This window comes from Ictidomys tridecemlineatus, chromosome X (assembly GCF_052094955.1).
Source record: "Ictidomys tridecemlineatus isolate mIctTri1 chromosome X, mIctTri1.hap1, whole genome shotgun sequence".
NCBI classification, from domain to species: Eukaryota; Metazoa; Chordata; class Mammalia; order Rodentia; family Sciuridae; genus Ictidomys; species Ictidomys tridecemlineatus.
The window spans coordinates 19,862,539-19,885,301 of NC_135493.1; positions in this window are offsets into that span (position 1 = coordinate 19,862,539).

Below are 22,763 nucleotides of genomic sequence, written 5' to 3' on the forward strand. Positions count from 1 at the left end.
TGGAGGGAGCTTCTTTGAACGCTCCAGGTACCAGGGAATTTGAACATTGCTTTTTAAAAGCAGGTATTATACCTGCAAAGATGAAAGAATGATGGCAACGCCATTTTGATTATTTCTTCTTACCGGGATTGAGGTACCATGTACTGACCATTAATAGTTTCTCAAATATTGAATGCTTTGCCAGCAGCAGGTGAATTTTGATAGATTTCTTGAACTAGAAATCTCAAAGTTGCCTGGGAATGTGGGAATGTAAGTCAGGTGGTAGTGCCCTTGCCTAGTGTGCACAAGGCCTGGGTTCCATCCCTGGCACGCACACACACACACACACACAAAAATAGAAAAGTAAACTACAAAAACATTCCTAAGCACTCAGAAATCTGTGCCTATGTGCATGTGTCCCAAAGACTTGATGGGAACTGTACCCAGTGTGCATCCAGTTGGTTTAAGGAGAAGCAAACATGTATCCTAGTGCATAAGTGTGGAAACATTTTGAAGTTACATGTTGATGATCATGGTCCATGTTACACTTGGTGTGAGTGGGCATTTGAATGAAATTCTCAACCAACATATTAATGTCTGCTTGTCTAAACAATTATATTAGCAGATGTTAATGAAGATGATAGCTTCATGTAAAGAGTGTGAATGCATCCATTTCAGAGTTTTCTTAGGATAGGCATGTGGGTGATGGAATTTGAGAAATAGCAGTTTCTTCTTGTTTGAAACGTCCCCTTAAAACCAAAACATCTGCTAAATTTTGGTCCTTCCTGATCTTGAGTAGATACTTGAGCTGATAGGGTGACTACTTAATTTTCAAACCAGTATACTCTTCCCAGCTTTATTGATGTTTGATCAAAAAGGGAAAATTGGATAATTTCAGGTATACAGTATGTATTACATGGTGAAAGGATGACCGCAATCAAGCTAATCAATGGATCCAGTCCCTCATGAATACCTTTTTGTGCACATGTAGTTAGAACCCTTGAAATCTTATTTTCAAGAGAAATGCCACTATCAACCTTCATTTATTGAATTCTGTTTGTTCTCCAGTTTACCCAGAAAAAGATAAACATTTGGTATACATTCTGAAAAGTAGATAGAAAAAAGAGCCCTAGTGTTCTGAGACAGAATACACAGTGCCTGTTTAATTTTATATATATATATGTTATTATGTGTACATGTATTTTAGATATTTTATGTCTAAGTATATAAATCTCACCATAGCAATGATTAGGTAAGGCAGGACTGAAAATTGTTGAGTCGCAGTATTACAAGTATTTGTGTCCTATATATAAATGTTGAACAATTAGATGAGAACCTCATATTCTTTCATGAATAGGTCAACCTAGAAAGTCTTTGGAAATATTGTATTGTCTAAAATCCAGGTCTTGCAAACTTTTCAGAATAATTTCAGTGTACCTGGAATCAGAAATGAAAATTTGGGGTTTAAGAAATGATGCATATATAAATCCAATTTAATTGTAAATTTAGTGTAGTGTGTCACTTTAAATAAGAATGGGAGTGAATACAGAAAGCTTTATTGGTGATTAGCACGTTTACTCTTGATCGGCATTTGGTGATTTTTCTAAATTCTATGCAAGCCGTATATCTTGCTGATGCTAAAGCACTAAGACTGACCCCCAGGATGAAATGAGTGGGACATGCATACACAATAATGTCATTAAAGGTCACATAATGACTTACATGAAGGGACTGTGCTTGTATTGCACTGCTAAATGATGAAACCGCGGGGAAAACTCACCAGCTTCTTGACCAGAATTTATAGAGTTCAAAAATATGCGTCAGTCTGAGAGATACAGACTGTGGAATTTGGATATGAGAACCCACTGGCCCCTTCTCTTAGGGCGCTACAACTTCCATTTGAACACACAAAGCCAAAGGCTCAGGTCAGAAAATGGAGGCCTCCCAGAGAAAATGGCCATGAGAGGAGTCACCTGACCTGGGGCCCAGGATTTTAATCCTCTAGGCCCTTATTTGCATCTGTTTTTTCCCTTTCTTACCCTGGACCTCTGAACATTGCAAATAACTCGAGAGAATGTTGGGAATCCAGGATGAAGGAAGGAGAGCAGGTCTGCAAATGGAATTCCTGAAAGACAAAGAGCAGTTGGTGCTCTGGGTGATTTAGTCCTCAGGTGGATTTCAGAGTGAGGCCAGAAGCAGCATTTCCCCCAACAAGGCAAGCTCCCTAGGCAGCTTGCTTTCTGGCTCTTTTGTCTTTGGGTGGCTGCTTTTTTTTTTTTTTTTAAGTCAAGTGGGGGGAGTCCAGGGGCCTGGGAAGCAGGTCTAAGCAGCTTTCCCAAGGCAGTACTGCCACCAAGAGGAAGTAGTTCGACAGAACCCCACATTGGGAGGGAACTCCCTGAGGCCCAGCAGCTGGAAAAGGTTGGGCCTTTTGTGAAAGTGAGTGGACCTTGGTCCTGAGTAGGCCTCCTTGACTTCACATCAGGAGCTCTGGACCAGGGCGGGAAGCCAGGGAATGGGGCAGTCTCCCCAGTGAAGGAAAGCCTAGAGGAAACCACTCAGATCCTTTTTTTTTTTTTTTTTTTTTTTTTTTGCGGGGGAGGAGTCTGGGCATCCTTCTTTTTCTAAGGGACAGAAATGGGTTATTAGCTGTTGGCCTTCTCCTAAGGAAGATGACACCCTGGAGGCTTGGGACATAACCGTTCATTCCATGAGAGCAATATTGTTCTCTGTGCCTGCGACACACAGCCACACTCCACAGGAAGTAGAAAGTTGGCACCAAAGAGGACCACTGAGGCTTCTTTGCGAGAGTGGCAAGGGACAGTGGCAGAATGTCCGTTGTCCAGGTTCTGCTGTAGCATGTAGTTTTGTTTGTTGTTTTGTTATTATTTTAGTTGTACGTGGACACAATTCCTGTATTTGATGTATTTGTATGTGGTGCTGAGGATCCAACCCGGGGCTTCACGTGAACTAGACAAGGCGCTCTACTGCTAAGCGATAGCTCCAGGCCCTAACACGTGGTTTTCTTAAGCCTCTGGAAAGACTGAAATCCTACTCCAAGTCCTCATGAAGGGAGTTGTTCACAACTCGACTTAGGGAGGAAAAAACAAAATTGGAACTTCAGGATCAAACCGTCCCACTTGGTGAATATGAGGAAAACGGAATTTTTTTAAAAGCCTCTCTTGGGCTGGGGATATAGCTCAGTTGGTGGAGCGCTTTCGTAGAATGCACAGGCCCTGGGTTCAATCCCCAGCACCACAGATAAATAAATACATCAACAGCCTATCATTCTCTTCTTATTACATACATGGATAATTGAAGTTCAACACACACAAACATGGATTCAGAAAAGGGAGTGAGATACCTTCAAGCCAAGCAGCTCACTTTGTAAGTCTTTAGAGTGCTTCCAATAGTGTGCTTTATTAAGCTTCTTGACTGAAGATGATCATTTGACTGCTATATATTTGCTCCATTTGTGCATTTTTTTCAAGATAAGTGTTAGTCTTAGGATTTGAGCAACCATAAAGGAATACTATAAGATTTACCCATAAGAAAACTGTCAGGTTTCCCATGAATATTTAATGTTATTGGAAAGTGCTTATCATCCAGTGTTCAGCCAAGAATCCATGGTACCATTACGGTGGCATAATGAATTCCAATATTATACTGTACCTCTTAAACAACAACAACAACAAAAAAGAATTTGCTCGGCATGGTGATGCATGCCTGTGATCCCAGAAACTTGGGAGACTGAAGCAGGAGGATCACAAGTTCAAGGCCAGCCTCAGCAATTGAGCGAGTCCCCAAGCAACTTAGCGAGACCTTGTCTTAAAATAAAAAATAAGGGGCTGGGGTTGTAGCTCAGTGTCAGTGGTTGCCTAGCATGTGTGAGGCACTAGTCTGATCCCTAGCACTGCATTAAAAAATAAATTAATAAACAACTAAAAAAATTTTTTATATTTTATTTTTTAGTTGTAGTTGGACACAATACTTTTATTATTTTTCAAATTGATTTTTATGTGGTGCTGAGAATCGAACCCAGGGCGTTGCACTTGCTAGGTGAGGGCTCTACTGCTGAGCCACAACCCTAGCCTCTAAAAATCATTTTAAAAAAATAAAAGGGGCTGGGGATGTGGTTCAGTGGTTAAATGCCTTTGGGTTCAATCCCAGAACCAAAAAACAAACAGCCCCAGGACATCAAACTCCATGTACATTATAACCTGTATTGATTTGAAAAAATGGAAATGTTTAGTATATGTGTGCATGTGTTTTGAGCACTGTGCTGGCCACTGAGATGTGGGCAAAGTCTATTTAATTAAATATCAGTTCTTTATTCACTTTTTAAAAAATTTTAGTTGTAGTTGGACACAATACCTTCATTTTTAAATTTATTTTTATGTGGTGCTGAGTATCGAACCCAGCGCCTAGCACGTGCTTGGGAGCGCTCTACCACTGAGCCACAACCCCAGCCCACTTTATTCACTTTTACAATATTTAAACAAACATGCTCATCAAGCTGCTAATAGTAGTTCCCTTCGGGAAAGCGGGAGTTGGGATCAAGCGTTTCCATTTGTCCTTGATAAGCTGTGTATTTAAGAAGGCATCAACATTTTTGTAATGTGAGGACCAGTAAAGGACAAATGTGTGCAGTACAGAAGTCATTGTTGTAAGTTTCAACTTGTTGGCCATTTGAGATTTTGAATAACTGAGCAGGGAAAACAGGAGAAATCAAGATACTCTAGGTTTCCAAGTCCTTGTCTCCTCCAGTGGGCCTTACTTGTGACCTCTCTGTACTTCCCTTTACATGGCTAATGTGGCTGGTTATTTTGTATGCAGGGATGCTTATTCTAAGAAATGCAAAAGCTAAGAAGCAAAATTATTACATATTCTGAAGAATAGTTGATGATGTTTGCAATGACCTCAAACTACAATAACTCAGGAAAGCTTATCTGAACACTTGAGATGAAAGGTAACCGGGATTTTAGGTTAAAAAACGTATATTTGGAGCCGGGCGTGAGGGCGCACGCCTGTAATCCTGGGGGCTCCAGGGGCTGAGGCAGGAGGATCACAAGTTCAAAGCCAGCCTCGGCAATTTAGTGAGGCCCTAAGAAACTCAGTGAGACCCTATCTCAAAACTAAATATGCAAAAGGAATAGGGATGTGGCTCACCAGTCAAGCACCCCTGGGTTCAATCCCCAGAACCAAAAAAAAGGAATTCAGTTTGCTTTGTATTGATCTCATACCTAGACAGTTTTGATACATTGTCTTATGTGTGTCTAGAGTTATACAGGACATTTTATTCTATAATTTTTGTTCTGGGGCAATTGACCACGGAGGTACATCCCCAGTTCTTTTTATTTTTCTGCTTTGAGACAGGGTCTTGCTAAGTTGATGAGCCTGGTCTCCAACCTGTGATCCTCCTGCCTCAGCTTCCCAAGTCGCTGGGATAACAGGCATGCTTCACCACACCTGGCTATATGTGATATTTTAATTTTTTAAATAATCCTAATGCTTCAATTCCATTTTTCTTTCTTCATTGCCTGCAGGAATCTATGCAGTAGAATTGTGATTGAGTAAACATCTATTTTTACAGCTGAGAAAGGAATTCTTTTGCTTATTTCCTCACTGACCATTACACTTAGGCGTAGGTTTCTTAGGTGCCTAAAGTACACTGAGTGTGTAAATGCCCTAATTGTTCCTTTCCGTGTGTGCAAGCCCTTGAAATGTGAATTTTCAGCTCCTTCCGTCAGAAGATTGAGTCTGAGCCTGGTGTGGTGGCACTTGTGATCCCAGCGACTCAGGAGGCTGAGGCAGGAGGATCATGGGTTGGAAGCCAGCCTCGGCAATTTAGCAAGACCCTAAAGAGAAAATGTCTCAAAATAGAAAACGTAAACAGCACTGGGTATGTAGTCAGTGATAGAGTGCCTCTGAGCTCAACCCTGCATATTGAAGGAAAAGAAATGTGGAGTCTGTCAATGGTGAGCCGATTGTCAACGTAGGCCTCGGGGTCTTGTGTACTTCCATTTCTGCCTTGCAGACTTGCTATCAGGGTATAAATACACTCAGGCGAGGCTCCTTGAGGATGAGATGCATGGGGAGGAGAAACTAGCAGCCTCCTCAGTGAATTTACCCCTAAACATGGAAGAGACAGGATTTGTCAAGCCTCCAACATGGCCCAAAGCCCATGACAGACGCTGGAGAGTCCTTGCAAGACCTGGAAAACAACAGCAGACTTGCAGATTGGTGAGTGATAGTTAAAGTTCTTCTTTTAAACCAAGTTACAAACTAGTTGTCGAGTGGAGTTGAAAAGTAGTTTTTCACACAGCATGACAAGTTGATAACAATAATCTGATTATGGAAATTCCTTTATTTTCATGGCTTCATTAAAACTTATACTGTGAATGCTCTTGTGTTTTGTTTTGTGCCAGGAGGAGCACTTAACCACTGAGCCACATCCCCAGCCGTATATTTTGTATTTTATTTAAAGACAGGGTCTCACCGAGTTGCTAAGCACCTCGCCATTACTGAGGCTAGCTTTGAACTCACCATCCTCCTGTCTGGGCCTCCCAAGCTGCTGGGATTACAAGCATGCACCACCGCCCCTGGCTGCTATTCAGATTTACCAAATCTGTTTTTGGTTTTCTGAACCTATTGAGATGACCATATACTTCTCTCCTTTTCTTGGAAAATCAGGGAGTGACAAGTATTCCTTTGACAGGTTATCCTCCCTTGTGCTCATGAGGTGAATACAACCTGGTCATTTTATTTTCTTTTACATAATTCTGAATTCATTTTACTAAGATACTAGAATTTTTGCGCTTACATTCATGAGTGGGTCTCTAATTTTATTTGTACTCACACTCTTCTTTTTAGGGGGAGGGTACCGTGGGTTGAACCCCCAGGGGTGATGAACCACTGAGCCACATCCCTAGACCTTTTTATTTCTTATTTTGAGAGGGTCTCACTAAGTTGCTCAAGCTGGCCTCAAACTTGCTGTCCTACTGCCTCAGCCTACCAAAGCACTGGAATTACAGGCAAGTTGATGGGATCACAGGTATGTGCCATCATGCCCGGCTATTTTGTTTTGTCCTTGTTGTTGTTGTTATTATTTTTTAATTTTTGTTAAAGAGAGAGAGAATTTTTTTAATATTTATTTTTTAGTTTTTGGTGGACACATCTTTATTTTATTTGTATGTGGTGCTGAGGATCAAGCCCGGCACAGGCCAGGCGACCGCGCTACGGCTTGAGCCACATCCCCACCCCCTGTTGTTGTTATTTTTAATTTCTTTTTTTTTTTTTTTTTGTACTGGGGATTGTACCCAGGAGCACATCCTCAGCCCTTTTTATTTTTTATTTTGAGATGGGATCTGGCTAAGTTCCTTTGGGCCTTACTAAGTGGCTAAGGCTGGCTTTGAACTCGTGATCCTCCTGCCTCAGCCTCGAGAGCTGCTGGGATTACAGGCATTTGGCAATGCATCCAGCCCCCATAGACTTTTTCACTTGGTAGTTTGTTTGTCTCATGCAAATTCTTTGATATATGAAAGGAGAGTATTTCATCTTTTATATTTTGTTGTCAGTAGAGGGAGATGAAGTCGTGGTCCAATGTTAAAGCCAACCATAAACAAAAATGAATCAGATCTGAAACTTTTACCTGTTTAAAAACGTATTTTCGGGAGGCTGGGGCTGTAGGTCAGTGGCAGAGCACTTGCCTAGCATGTGTGGCGCTGGGTTCCATCCTCAGCACCACATATGAATAAACAAATAAAATAAGGGCATTCTGTCCATCTACAACTACAAAAAAATTTTTTTAAAAAACGCCTTCTTATTACCTGTTAAGTAATATTTGTCATTTGTTTCAATGATTTGTTGCTTTCTGAAAAAGCAACAAGAAATGAGAAGAAATATAAACTAAAATGAAATAAAGTCTTTAAAAATAGAGGGCACAAAACTAATAATATGAGAAACTTCCTGTGTTCCAGTGTAAAAAGATGAATTACTTTGAACTCGCTTGATCTGAGATTGATTCGTATTTGAAAACATACTGTTCAGGGCTGGGGCTGTGGTTCAGGGGTAGAGCACTTGCCTAGCACGTGTGAAGCACTGGGTTCTATCTTCAGCACCACATACAATTTCATGAATAAAATAAGGGTATTGTGTCCATCTACAACCAAACATATATCATGGTTTTCAATGTGAGGGACTGTATGTCACACAGAGATGAGAGAGATCAAAACGTTCCTCCTAGGGACCCAAACCAGCAGTTGCCTCCCAATTGACATAGACCTAGTGTAACCCAATGAATGGAGAAGGACTTCCTGAGAGCCTGAATACTGGTCATTTCCTTGACCAAACTTTGCACATTCCTCTGAGTTTGCTCTTTGAGGAGACTTAGGTTGGGGCCCTTTCTTGGGTCTGCCTAGCCCAGTTGTAACTAGAATCTTATTGAGTCACTTTAGCAAGGCTCCTCCTACCCTTGACGTCACCTCCTAGTGATTTCCCATGTACTGGCCTCCATCACTGTGCTCCTTGGCTATAATTCAGTCTTCGTGTGTTCAAAGTTAATCCTATCTTTTTCTTTCTCCCGTTGTTATTATTATCAGCATTCTGGGGATTGAACTCGGGGCCTGCCTCATGCTGGGCAGTTGATCTACCAACATTCCCAGCCCAATGCTCTCTTTTTAAGAAAAACATATGGCCTTTAATTACATATAAAAAAAAAATAACATGAGAACAAGATGTTCTAAGGCTTGTACATTCTCTATAGATGAAAGGAGCTGTACTTGGTTCACTTGTAGTATGGCATCACTGAAGAGAAGGAAGAAGCCTAGCATAGTTATTCCTGAAGCAGAAAGCCAGTTTACTACAATCAGTACTGATTTCCCTACCATATTTCTGTAGAAATACTGATTTGCTGTCGGAAATGTCCAGTGTTTAGCTATAAGTGATTAAAAGGGGCAGAGCGAGGAGTTTGGTATTTTTCTTCCAGGTGAATTCTTCCTATTTCCTGGCTTCTCCTTCCACAAATCTATGACTGTGTATCCTCGTAGGCGCAGTCATGTGACTTCTCCCTACTGATCTGGGCAAACGCAATGGGTTGTTGTGGGGGGCAGAGGGAGGCAGCTAATCCCATGCCACCAGGCCTACCTACAGGCTTTTGATATTTGAACCTTTGGGCTGGGGATGTCTCTCGGTGGTTGAGAATGTGCTCAGCATGCCTGAGACCCTGGGTTCAAGAAGGAAGGAAAGAAAGAAGGGAGGGAGGGAGAAATAGGGAGGAAGGAAAGAAAAAAGTCCAATACTCTTTTTTTGGGGGGGGGGCTCTTTATTTATTTATTTATTTTTTAAAGAGAGAGAGAGAGAATTTTTAATATTTATTTTTTAGTTCTCGGCGGACACAACATCATCGTTGGTATGTGGTGCTGAGGATCGAACCCGGGCTGACCTGCAAGTAGTTTCAGAATACTCCTGTCATTACAGTTTCCTAAAGTGAGGCCTACTCGTTGGGAAAGATCCTGCCTGTTGCGAGACCTAACCCTGGGCTCCAAGGTGGGCCTCTGTGCCTTCTCTGGAGGCCCCAAGGGAGACCTGGACCCTGGCACTCACTTAGCCTAGAATCTGGAGAGTCATGGGGCCTGGCGTGAATCAGCATCAGCCTGGAGATGTTGTCACAGGACAACGTGGGGAGGAGCCTCAGCTCCTTTTGACAGTGTGGAATCTTAATCTCCAGCGTCACAAGAAAAGACCTGTCTTAAACTCATTATGCATTAGCTATGAGTCCACCACAGGAGAAATGCAGTGGCGTCCAGTGTGCTTATTGTGTGCCAAAGACCACCCTGAATTCTGGAGCCCAGTCCACCTTTGGCTAGCTGAAGATATTCACAGGTCCAAATGGGGTTACCAAGACATGAGGCTGATCTCCCTGTGACATGTCACCCTGTTGATCTCCAAGGTTGATGGAGCTGGTCCGGCTGGCTAGGGGGAGACCCACTTCATCCTTCACTGCTCTGTGTGCATCTTTTCTGAACCTCACTACATTCAAAAGGATGACCTTCCACATCGAACCATACATTGGTGAAGGTTATACAAGTAAGTAGCTGTGCTCCCCTGCTAGAAGCTTCAAACCAACTCTCAAAACAGGGATGCCAAGTGGAGAGGGAGGGAGAAGGAAGAATTCTCCATGTCCAGAAGGAGGAGGTGGGTACACTGGTGTAGCTGATTTCTCAGGCCCTGAGAAAACGGTTGGTGGAGTTTGTTCTTCTCTCCCACCTCACAAGAAACAGGCCCACGAGGCCTCTTGGTCTTCAATCAGACAGGAAAAGGAGAAGAATGCTGAGTAGTAGAATAGGATTTGTGAACCCAAGCCTCCAGGGCTTTAAATTCCTCTGGAAAAGATCAGGGACAGAGAGTTCCATGCACTCCCCTTTTGACTTCATCTGAGATAGGTCTTTGCTTTCAGCAAATTTTGTTTGATCTGAGAGTTCTACCAAGCACAGCAAATGCTGCTGGATGTCCGTTAGGAAAAGACTGTTATACTCTGCCGGAAGCTCCCAGGGATCCTCGCACCATAGCATAGTGACCTCACATAAGGGCCTGCTGGGTTGCGTTCCAAAAGGAAGAAAACAGAGAGGAATGCACCATAGGGCCTGCATTCATCTTTGAGTGGGTTCTTTGGGTGCGGTGCACGTGGCTTCCTATGACTTTTTGCGAACTTGAGTTCCTCCTGCCTTAGCCTCCCACAGTGCCGAGATTACAAGTGTGCTCCACTGAGCCCTAACTCTACTGCCTTACCATAGTGTGAACGTTGGCAATATCTTGAAAGGAACCGGAAGAAGCGAGAGGCCAGTAGTAGTCCAGCGGCTACCAGCAGATTGTGACCCACTGCCATATGGCAGGCAGAGGTCTCTACCTGGTGTGGGTAGGTTTGCAGGAATCTCCCCAGAGTGAAATGCAGGTCCTGGTGGGCACTTCTCTGTTGTTTGTGCCTCTTGGTGCAAGAGTTAGCAGGCGTCCACTTGGTCTCGCTGTGCTAGGAGCCATGCATCCCATGTTGTGGCGCGGCCACAATGTCAATAAGAAGCCAGTCCTTGTGGCGTGTTGCACGAACAGGTGTGCTTTTGAAGGTCTCAGGCATGCCTGAATGTCTCATTACCTGTAACTGAGACACCTGGAGAGAAGTTAGATGACCTATCTGGGACAGGAATCACTTCTTCTAAGGGAGCATTGGCTTAAAAGCATGGAGCCTGAGCGGCGCACACCTGGAATCCCAGCAGCTCAGGGACTGAGGCAAGAGAATAGTTCAAAGCCAGTCTATCAAGACCTTGACTAAAAATAAAATATAAAAAGAGTTGAGGATATGACTCAGTCAGTGATGGTTGATCTCCGCAGGGTTCCTTCGGTCCCAGGTACCAAATAAAAATAAAAACAGGTGGGAAAGGAATTCAATTATTATTGTCAATTTCAAAAACTGCAAATTAGACACTAGTGGACAGTGCAAACAATTGAATATGATCATGAATTTTTTAAAGTTATTGCCTTCCACGGTGACATTGCTCTGCCATTACTTCATTTGGTAGAGGCTGTTGTGTAATGTGGATTGTGAAGACGCAAAGATTGTGTCTTGAAATTAAAAAAAAGTGGATATATGTCAGTGGTACAAGGTGATACTGAAGACTTTGTATAAAGTTAAAATACATAAAATTATATCTAAACAGAAATTGAATGTTAGTTGTGTGTGGGTACATCCATTTATATAAACACACAATTTTTAAAAGCTTTATATTTGTGATCATGGTCTGTGTGAGAGTATGTCTGAAGATGATATGTTTGATTGACCTATTTTATCCTTAGTTTTCTGTTCTTTTTCTTTTCTGGTGGGACCAAGGATGATTGAACCCAGGGACCCTTAACCACTGAGCCTCCCCCAGGCCTTTTAATTTTTGTTTATTTTGAGACAGGGTCTTGTGAAGTTTCTGAGGCTGGCTGTGAACTTGGGATCCTCCTGCCTCAGCCCTGGGAGCTGCTGGGATTACAGGTCTGTGTTACTTGCCCAGTTTCTATCTCTCGTCCTTTTACTTCTATTTCAATAAGCACGCTTGAATGAAAGTCTTGAATGTGAAAGGTGTGAATACAGATACCTTGATGTCCTCTCAGAGCACGCATCTGCGTGACTGGATTCCAGAGATGGCTACTTTGCGCATTTGTTGAATTTTGCTTTCTTCATGGATTTTAAAGATAAAATTATAAGACAAAAATTTAGGATAAAAACATGAGAATCATGTAAAGCTACTGAATGTCTCTAGAATAAAATTGTATATCATAAAGATATAAGTAAATTTACATAATATGCATGGAATTTAGTCATGTATCTATATCTATAGATAATTAGATTTTTATGGATGAAAATAGTTAAGATATTTGGTGATGAACAGGCCACATGATATAACTCAAAGGTTTAAGAAAATCTGTACAATTCAACTACTGAAATTATTTTATAGCGATAACAAAAATGGCTCAGGAATGGGAAGAAAAAATATGGGGTTGGAAACACAGTGTGAATTCAATCTAAGATCAAATTTATTGTGCTACTTGAATATCTACATACAAGTTTGTGACAATGTATTCAAAGAATGGCAATAATATTCAAAGTGGTATAGGCATTGAACCAAAAGTGTGAAGACACTGCTTTTCTCTAGATCTGTACATGGCTAATTTCTGAGTCCTTTGGAAGCTCCATATATTAGTTATCAAAGAGAAAACATGAGACTAATCCCTAAGTGAAAACCGGCAGTACACCTAGAGCACAGCCATAGGAAAGAGTCATCGGAAATTCCACGATAAGGGAACATGCTCATGCTCCTAGGTCAGATGACAAAGCCATGAGAGAATATAGGTTTTTTTTTTTTTTTAAGGTGTTCATGGGATGAAAGCCAGGACTGTGCACATTAGTTCTTAAAAAAAAAAAAAATCAACAAATAAAAAAACAAGGAGAAAATACAGTTGAAGGAAAAAGAAAACTGTTTACAAACGAGATGATTCTGTAACCCATGGGATAAAATATTATGAATAAGAACACATAAAGATACACACCCCATAGAGTCAAGACTAGTAGTAGAAGCATATTTCATGCCATGGACACACGTCATGTTCTCATCTTTAATGAGGAGAAGAAGGGAAATGGATGCTAAAGGAAGTTTAAGCATCATGGCCGTCTTGGAAACCTCCTGAGAAATTATTGCCTCTAATTCAGTTCAGAGGATGTGAAACCAAAGGAATGCTGGAGTCCCTGCTGGCCTTGGAGCATGGCCAGGTCACTGACCACGTGGGTTGGTGACCCTTTGACCACAGAAGATCCCCTCCAGCTTCAGCAGCCTGCTCACTTGTCTGCTTTCATCCCAGGGATTTATCCTCGGATGCTGTGTCATCTCCAGGGGCAGGAACACTGAGTATAGAAAGCCACACCTGAATGGACGGGATCCTGTGGAAAATGAAGTTCCACCAGGACCAGAGTCCTGAGGAAAGGAGAGGAGATCCAGGCCCCAGTGTGGTTTCCGATGAAACCTGAAAGTGTTACCACAATTTACCGGTGCCAAGACCTTGCTTCCCCAAATGCTGAAGTACAACACCAGAGAAGCAAGCCTAGGCGAGTGGAAAGTAGAAGCTGTATTAAAGGACAGCAGAGGTTTCTTCTCTTTACAGGTTTCTTCTCCCCAGAGGCAAAAAGGGACCCAAAAGGAAAATCCCTGGAAGAGCAAGGTCTCTCCCCCCCCCTTTTTTTTTTTTTTTTTATAGCTAAGGTCTTCTTTTAGCTTTCCTACACTTATGTCCTTTGTTTCCCTTTATCTTTCAGTGATAGAATGCAGATGGGAAGCCCCAAAAGGTGGTAGATACAGGTGGGCTGAGGGGTAATCTGGGCAGGAAGGGCCTTGGGCAGCTCTAGATTACCACCTCCTAGTTTGCTGCCAGCTGATTCATGAACATTTCCTTAGGATGGGCTCTGGGCCTTGGGGACATTAACATTTCAATTTCCCCAAGTGCTGCTCTGGTTTCCTGGACTCCATTCTCTATAATGGCCTCCATTTTCTTTATCTTACTCTACATTACACCTGATTTACCTAACTACATTAATTACCTATCTGCAAATCTAGCTTCAAAAGCAATCTCAAGTTGGAGGCCAGTCTGACCAATATGCAAAATCCCCTCTCAAAATCAGAAAGGAAAAAGTGTTTGAAAATCTCAATTCCAGTTCCAGCACACACAAGAAGCCTCCTAGACAGCTTGTTCCAACGCAGAGGGCAAAAGGCAAGAGAGCCAAGTTTCCTAAGCCCTTGTCTCTGGGTGGTGTTTTTTCAGACAGGAAGGGCGGGAGCAGAGCTCTCAGGAAGAGGACTGGTGGCCATGTCTGCAGCTCTACTGCCATCCTGCGGGAACAGTTTCACGACACCCAGCTCCATTCAAACCTCCTTCCCAGGAGGCCAAGCTGTTGGGCAGATGGGGCAGGCAGGGAGTTGGAAGATGCTTGGGCTCAGATCTGGGCCTCCTTGCCTTCTCCTAGGGCCCTGAGGGAGACCTGGGCACTAGCACAGCCTCAGCATAGAACCTGCAGAGCAGGGGGCCAGATTGGACCCATAGCAGCCAGGAGGTGTTTCCCACAGGAAGTGGTGGAGCGGGGCCTCAATGTTAATCTGTGTGGACTGGGCCTGAGGGACACAGTGAAAAGGATAATGTAGGTGCTTCTGGATGCTTCTTTCCTTCTTTCTCTTTTTTTTTAATAATTTATAGTAGAATGCATTTGGACATATAGTACACAGATATATGTACTCCTCCTTCCTGTGGCTGTACATGGTTCAGAGTCAATCCACTAGTACGTTCATTCGTGGATACTTATTTCCTGTTCAGGTTCCTTTGAGCCAGAGATGGCACTCCCTTTTGTGAAGTCACCTTGCTGTTGTGCTTGAGTCCCTTGTCCCCCAGGACAGGAACGAAAAGGAGAGGCCACTTGAAGGTGGCACAGGGCAGCATCAGATGTGTTTCCAGTAAGCCACGTGCAGACCCAATTGTATGGTGGCCACGATGCCCTGAAGAGAAGGGCAGAGGAGAGTAGGATCAACTCTTAGTGCAGGCGATGTGCTAGAGCAATAAGCACCACGAACAAGAAGGTTCAACACTCCAAACTACATTTGGAAAGCTGTTATTTGGTGGAACCTATGCAAAAATTCACTAAATGTGTGTCCACGTTCTTAATATAAAAGCCAAACCTATGCAATTTTAGACGAAAATAGACACATAAATCTTCCCCTTCTGGGATTTGGTAGTGGTTTCTTGAAAACAGTGATGAAAGCAGAACTATGAGAAGACAGGATGGATGGTGGGGAAGTCCTCTCCTTGTGCCTCAAAGGACAGGATTGACAGCAGGAAGATGGAGTTAACAGAATAAGAGAAGGTAGTTTCAATTATCTGGAAACTTTCTGACACTCAGAATTCATGAAGTAGCTGGTTCCATAACTTGTAAATTGTGCTCTTAACAAGATGGGTATGCATGTATCACAATACTGTGCCGACTTTATAATCCCTTGGTTCAAAAAGAAAAATGGTATAGCTGGCTGGAATGGTGGTTCCTGTCCCTGTTTTGGAGGAACCTCCATACTGATGTCCACCGTGGCTGTGCTAAGTGTGTCCAAGGGTTCCTTTCGCCAACATTCGCCTGATTATACCCATTTTGGAAGTGGGATTGGCTCCCTGTGATATCCCTGCCATAGGCTTTCCACTTTGTGATTCCTGAAAGTTCTTGTAGCGAAAGTATGAAATTTCAAGCATTCCAAAATAGATACGGAAGTGGATATGTGCCAGTGGTGTACAGTGATGCCGCAGACTGCGTGAAATGACACAGGGTGCCCTTTATCTTCAGAGAAACACAAATGTGCAATGTGTGGGTGCATGCATTCATAAGCAAACGCAGCATTTTTAAAGCTGTGTATTTGTGTGCCGATGGTCACTATTAGAAGGATTGTCATGCAGTATGACAATCTTGGGCAAGGCATTTATATCGTTAGTTTTATTTCCATGTACATAAAGAGACTTTAATGAAAGTGGGTAGCTACTTGTGAGCGCAGGGAACACTCCTTGGCAAGGAGCCATGGTGGCATATATCCTGGTGTCCAAATAGGAGAGATGTCGACTTTTGTTTCCTTGCCTCGTTGTCTTGGAAGTGAGAATTTTTAAAAACTGAATATTGTCTTAGTATGTAATTATTTATACATTAATACAATATGGAGAGCATTATTCAAAGAAGCACGTATGTTATATAGATCCACGCACACACATGCACACATATATCTGTTGAAGGATTTTATGGGAAAAACTGTTAATAAACGTGAAATATTTTGTAGAAACCAAACCAATACATATGAGAACTTTGTGAAGGTTTTAAACCTTCCGCTAAGCCAAGTCTTTCAAATATGCTGTGAGTATGCCAAACACTGCCCAATAATCAGAAGGGAAAATATGGTGTCTAAGCACAAGGCATAACACTGTCAAATTTCAATGCAACGTTATTGTAGTATCTATGGATTGGAAAAGTGGGGTTGAGTAAGCAAAAGATTATGGGTGTTTCACATGATGTCTGATGATGGTGGTTTTCACTCAGTCCAAACATGGCTGATTTCTGAATCCTTTGCAAGTTTCATGTCCTAGTTACCAAGGAGAAAAGACATGACCCATCTGTAGGTGACAAGCAGTCATAGACATGCAGGGTAAAGCCAGGGAAAGCTGTCACAGGCCATTCTGTGATATGGGAAAACGCTGGTGCTCTAGGGTCACATGATGAAGTCGTGAGAGAACATCTGTCAACTGTAGGAGAAGAATTGATGGTCCCTCCCATGCACATGTCACTGCTGGTGGGATTGTAGAGCATTCAGTCTTGAGCTCTCTGATCCCCCCCGTGTAAGGACTGCACCTAAGGGAGGCCTCCCCCTGGGCGCACCCTGCCTAGAGCCTGGGTCCCAATGGAATAGGAGTCCAGGGAGCCTGGGCAGGAAGTGAGTTGGGCTGACACCCAAGAGTCCTGGGGCCTATGTTGCTGCTTCCCTGAGCCCTTGGTGTTTTCCAACTCCTTCCTAGGCAAGGATGCCAGAGGTTTGCCTCCAAGAGCCCCAGACAAGTGGATACCATGAAGAAACGCTGTAGAAACAACACTGATTGAGGAGCAGAAAGGGGAAGACTTGTGACATGGAAACTGAGTTCTGGAAGAGAGAAGGTGCCGTGGGGTGAGTGGCTGAGGTCTTTAATATCACTTTTAATTTTATCCTTTTTTTCCTCTCTCTTTCTTCCTCTAAGTGTTACTGGCGGGAAACCCAGTAACAATGGAAAAAAAGAGCCAAATTTTAGGAGTGAAACACATTTCCTCAAAAGAGCAAAGTGCAAGTAAGGCAGCCATAGTTTCTGGTGTTTCCTCTGTTCTGGAATTGTTTTTTCTCCCCTCATTGGATGAGCGGAAGCAGAGTACCTGAGGCAAGGCTAGTTCTGTCTTGTGGGGCAATACTACCATCCTGAGGACAGAGTTTCCTAGTGCTCAGAGCCCGTAGCTCAGAGCTCAGAGCTCTTCTGCACTAAAGCCCCTGCAGGTGAGGAAGGTAGGGCCCGTGGGAGGTCCAAGGGGCAGGTTCAAGCTTGGCGTCCCAACCTCTATGTGTCCTCTGGCAGAAACGAAGCACAGATGCAGAGTCTTGGTGGGGAACCTGGGTAATGATGGACACCAGAAAAAAGCACAGAGGTGCTACCAGATCAGACCTGTCCTTGCTGTTCTCACACTGCGAGGAAGGATCCACATGCACAGTGACATCAAGAAAGGGCATCCCTTGACTTGCTATCTATATCCCCAGGTTTTAAGGTATGCATTAAACCATGAATTCCGTTCAGTTATGAATATCATCAGTATATGCAGTGTATTCAGATTTTCCACTTCTTCTTCTGGTTTTTGTTGTTGTTCTTCGTTCTTTTTTGTACTGGGGATTGAACCGAGGAGCACTTAAGCACTGATCCACATCCACAGCCCGTTTTTGTATTTATTTAGAGGCAGGGTCTCAGTGACTTGCTGACTGGCTTTGAACTCATGAACCTCCTGCCTCAGCCTGGAGAGCTCCTGAGATCATAGGCGTGTGCCACCACACCTGCTTCTTTCTTCTTCTGTCAGTTTTTGGAAACTTACTTTTTTAAGTTGCTCATTTCGAGTAAGTTGTTAAATGTGTTAATGGCCGTACATGGAAGCACAAGCCTGAAGTTCTCGCACCTTAGCACGTGGAGGTAGTGTTGTAGGAGACATATGAGGCAGGACACCAGATAGGAAACAGGCAGCAGGGTTATTTGGCTGCAGCCAGGGTCAGAGGGTGAAGATTTCACTGTAATCGACCAGTGCCCTGAACCCCGATTTCAGGCAGTTTCAGAACTTCATACCCAGCGTGTAAGGGAAGGGGCTCAGAAGGTCACAGCCTGTAGAAGTTCACACAAAAACAGCTTTTTCTTTCACTGTTCTTGGCAAGTTAACCCTTCAAGGACAGCACCTGAGAAGGGGAGAGCATCTTCTCCCCTCTCTTGCCCCTGCCAGCTGTTATCATGGAACCCTATTAGTATCCTCTTCTATTATCTTTGAAATGTACACATGTACGGATCTGTGCTTCTTTTTTTTTTTTTTACACTTTGCAAAACTGTGCAAACTACTATACTGGATATTCCATAAATGTTTGTGAAAAACTAGTAAAGGGGCATTCAGCACCTGGAGTGGTGATTTCTTTCAGGTCAGTGGCCCAGTAAGATACACCAACAGCAAATAGGAAGTTTAACCACACTGAACTCAATTCTGGTGAAGATTTCTGGAGAAGCTTAATTAAGATTGTCTATGGAGGAGGGGCTGCCACTAGAGTCGGAGAACCACAAATTCAGCCAGCCTGGGCAACCCAGTGAGACCCTGTCTCAAAATAAAAGAGAAAGAACTGGAGGTCTAGTTCAGTGGCAGAGCACGCCTGAGTTCAATTCCCCGTACCATACACAGAGTTGTTCGGGATATTTTCTCATATTTAACATCTGTGGCATCTTTTGTTTCTGATAATAGTTGTTTACTTTTACTTCAGTCTTGCTAAGGATTATAGTAATTCTTGTAGTCCTATTTATTTATTTAATACTGTGAATTGAACCCAGGGCCTCACACATCCTAGGCAGGAGCTCTAACACAGAGCTACAACCCCAGCCCTCCTTGTAGTTCTTTTTCGCCTTGATTTTTTTTTTTTTTTTTTTTTTTTGTGATTCTGGGGATTGAACCCATGGCCTTGTGCATGCGTGGCAAGCTCTTTACCAACTGAGCTATATCCCAGCCCCTGCCTTGATTTTTTAATACCAATTTTCACCCCTTTATTTTCTTCTTCTACTTATTCGGAGCAAATTTCTTTTCACTCTTACCTGCTGAGGCTGGTAACCAAAATCATTGTTTTTCTTAAGTATTTTAAGTTATAAATTTCTAAATATAACTTTAAAAAAAAGAAAGGGTATGCTTCTTCTTGCTCCAAGGACCAAGAACACAAAGCTGGGACCTTCAAGAGCCTGCATTAGCTCCTTTTTTTCTTTTCGAGCTCTTCCTTGACAAATATCAGAGGTGGTTTATTTTATTGAGTTCTACAGTTTTCATTTTGAGATTATTTAAATGTTGAACGAATGACCCCTTTCCAGAATATTAACACTTTGCATATTAAAAACTCATTTCTGTAGGATATCTTCTCTTATTGGAAGTACAGGGCACTAGGGAAGAGATAGTCGTCCACCTCCACTGGAGGGCTCACATCCAGCGGTAGAGGGGGCGCCCTAGGATCCACAAGCGGCTTATAGTCCATGAAAGAAACCCACTCTTTGGGGCTCAGTAATTGCAAGGAAGGGCTCTTCTCAGTGGCTGATGAGCCACAGAAAAGCCTCACAGTGCTTCAGGTGAGTAACAGAGGGCGCTCCCAGGTCAGCTGCACACCCTGGCCTGGGCTTCAGGAACACAGCACATCAAAAAGGCCCTGTTAGGGCATCAGAGATTCAGGCCTCAGTGCAGTTACTGATGAAACCTGAAAGCAGTCTCATGCTAGAGGCCAAGGGAGTAAGGTCTCAAATCGGATGACTGTCTGGCCAACATGCAAAATCCTGTCTCAATATTAAGAAATGAATAAGTTTTTGAAAATCTCAATTCGAGTTCCAACAGACACAAAAAAGCATCCTGGACAGCCTGTTCCAACATGGAGGGCAAATGACCAGGGAGCCAGGTTTCCGGAGCCTTTTTCTCTGGGCGGCGTTTTTTCAGACAGGAAGGGCGGGAGAAGAGCTCTTAGGAAGAGGGCTGGTGGCCATGTCTGCAGCTCTACTGCCATCGTGCGGAAACAGTTTCACCCAGCTCCATTCAAGCCTCCTTCCCATGAGGCCTAGCACTTGGGCAGATCGGGCAGGCAGGGAGTTGGAAGATCCTTGGGCTCAGAGCTGGGCCTCCTTGCCTTCTCCTAGGGCCCTGAGGGAGACCTGGGCACTGGTGGCACTTCAGCCTAAACCTGCAGAAAGAGGGGCACAGAGGGGACTCCCAGCAACCTAGAGGTGCTCTCACAGGAAGTTGAGGGGCGGGGCCTCGGTGCTCAAGTTTGTGGACCTCAACTGAGGGACACTTGGAAAAGGATATTGCAGGTCCTTCTTGTTCAGGTCCCATGGACCAAGAGACAGCAGTCCCTTATGTGAAGTCACCCTGCCATTGTGCTTGAATCCTTTCTGCTTCCAGGTGGAGCCCGAGGACAGGTCAGTTTTTGGTGGCATAGGGCAGCATCAGAAATGTGTCCAGTAGTTCACAGGCAGGCCCAATTGTCTGGAGCCCAGGATGGCCTGAAGGGGAGGGCAGAGAAGAATTGGAAGAACTTGCAGTGCAGCCCATCTGCTAGAGACAAGCACCAAGAACGCTTCCATTTGCAGAGCTGTTATTTGGTGGCGCCTATGTAGAAGTTCATTTAGAAAGCATCAAGGATCTCCTCCCCAAAACCTCACCTACAGCATTTGAGAGAAAAATGTAGGCAGGTGGGGGTGGGCTGGATGAGTCCTGGGGGGGGCAGGCTAGAGCAGGGCACTGGTTCTTGTTCTTCCAAAAGAGCTGCCCCTGGCAGCTGTTTCTGGAAAATTAGCACGTCCTTGCGACCTAAATGCATTAACCCTCTGTGGGTCCTGAGGCTCCAGTCCACACAGCACCAGAGCCCACGTCTCCCTCAGGACCCTGGGAGAAGGCCAGGAAGCCCAGAGGGCAGCCCCAGCCGCCTGGAAGTGGCTCCTGGAAACGTGGATCCTCCCCCACAGCGAGGCCTCCTGGGAAGGGGCTGGGGTGGCGCAGGGCGTCTGGAAACTGGTTCCGCACGGTGGCGGTAGAGCTCCAGCTGTGGCCACCAGCCCTGGGCCTGAGCGCCCCTCTCCCGCCCTGGCTGTCTCAAAAAACACCACCCAGACAAAGGCACCAGGCAACATGGCCGCCCTGGCCTTTGCCCAGTTCTGAGGCAGCAGCTCCCGAGGTTGCTTTTTCTTTTGCAGTGTTTGTGGCTTTTGGTTCCCAGTGTTTGCTTCTGTCGTGATTCTGCCCGAGACAGGCTTTGCCGCGTTGCCCAGGACCAGCTGGAAAGTGTGGCGCCAGTGCAGCAGCTTCCAGCTCCTGTCTCCTGTTGTTCTCCCTCTGAACTCTGACCAAGGCCTGAGTGCCATCCTGCCCTGGGCCTCCCCTGGCTCTGAGGGAATGTTCAAGGGGGCCCTGCTCATTCAGTCTGTTCTGAGTTGGACTGCACTCAGTCTTCCTCCCTCTGTAGTTTGTGAGTGCTCGGACCAGGTGAGAGAAATGACAGGGTTCAGTTTGTTTTATGTTCTTTTTAAGACTTGAGAAGCTTGGAAACACAGGCATAAATGCATTCTCCCTCTAGGGAACCAGTACGCACAAGTTGATGCGCCTTAGTCTAGGTTCTGTTGCCATGACAAAATACCTGAAGCCCAGTAAATTGTAAAGAGTAGATATTTCTCGGCCTCATGGTTCTGGAGACTCTCATTTCTAAGAACGCAGCATGTGGGCATCTGCTGAGCCTTTGCTGTCCTCTGAGTCATACTGTGTCTTGCTCTAAGGTGAGGAACTCCATGCAAGTGTCCCGAGTAGCCTGCATTAACCTCTGACAGGGTTTCTCTGGTCCAGTCCTCACAGATTCCTACTAAGGCCCTGGCCCCAAGACTTCTGTGACACCACCTCTTGGCTGCTACTGGTCCCCTGGGGAACCCTGGCTGTCCAGGTTCTTTGCTGAGAGAGCACCAGTGCCCAGGTCTCCCTCAGGGCCCTGGGAGAAGGCAAGGAGGCCCAGATGGCAGCCCGAGCCTCTTGCAGCTTGCTCCACAAAAGCCAGATCCTCCCTAACAGGTAGGTCTCCTGGGAGGGAGGCTTCAGTGGAGCACAGTGTTTGCTACCTGTTCCCTCAGGATGGTGGGAGTGCTCCAGCCAAGGCCACCAGCCTGGATCCTGAGAGCTCTTCTCTGCCCTTCTTTTCTGCACGAGTGCCAGCCAGAGACAAAGTCACCAGGGAACATTCACCTTGGGTTTTGCTACCATTGTTGGAGTACATTCTCAATGGTGCCTTTTTCTTTTGCATTGTTTCATTGTTATTAATTTGTTTTCTTTTAAATTTCAGTTTTTTCCTAAGGGATGTACCAAAGACTGAGTTCAAGGTTCCCGAGCCACATCCCTAGCCTTATTTTGTATTTTTTTA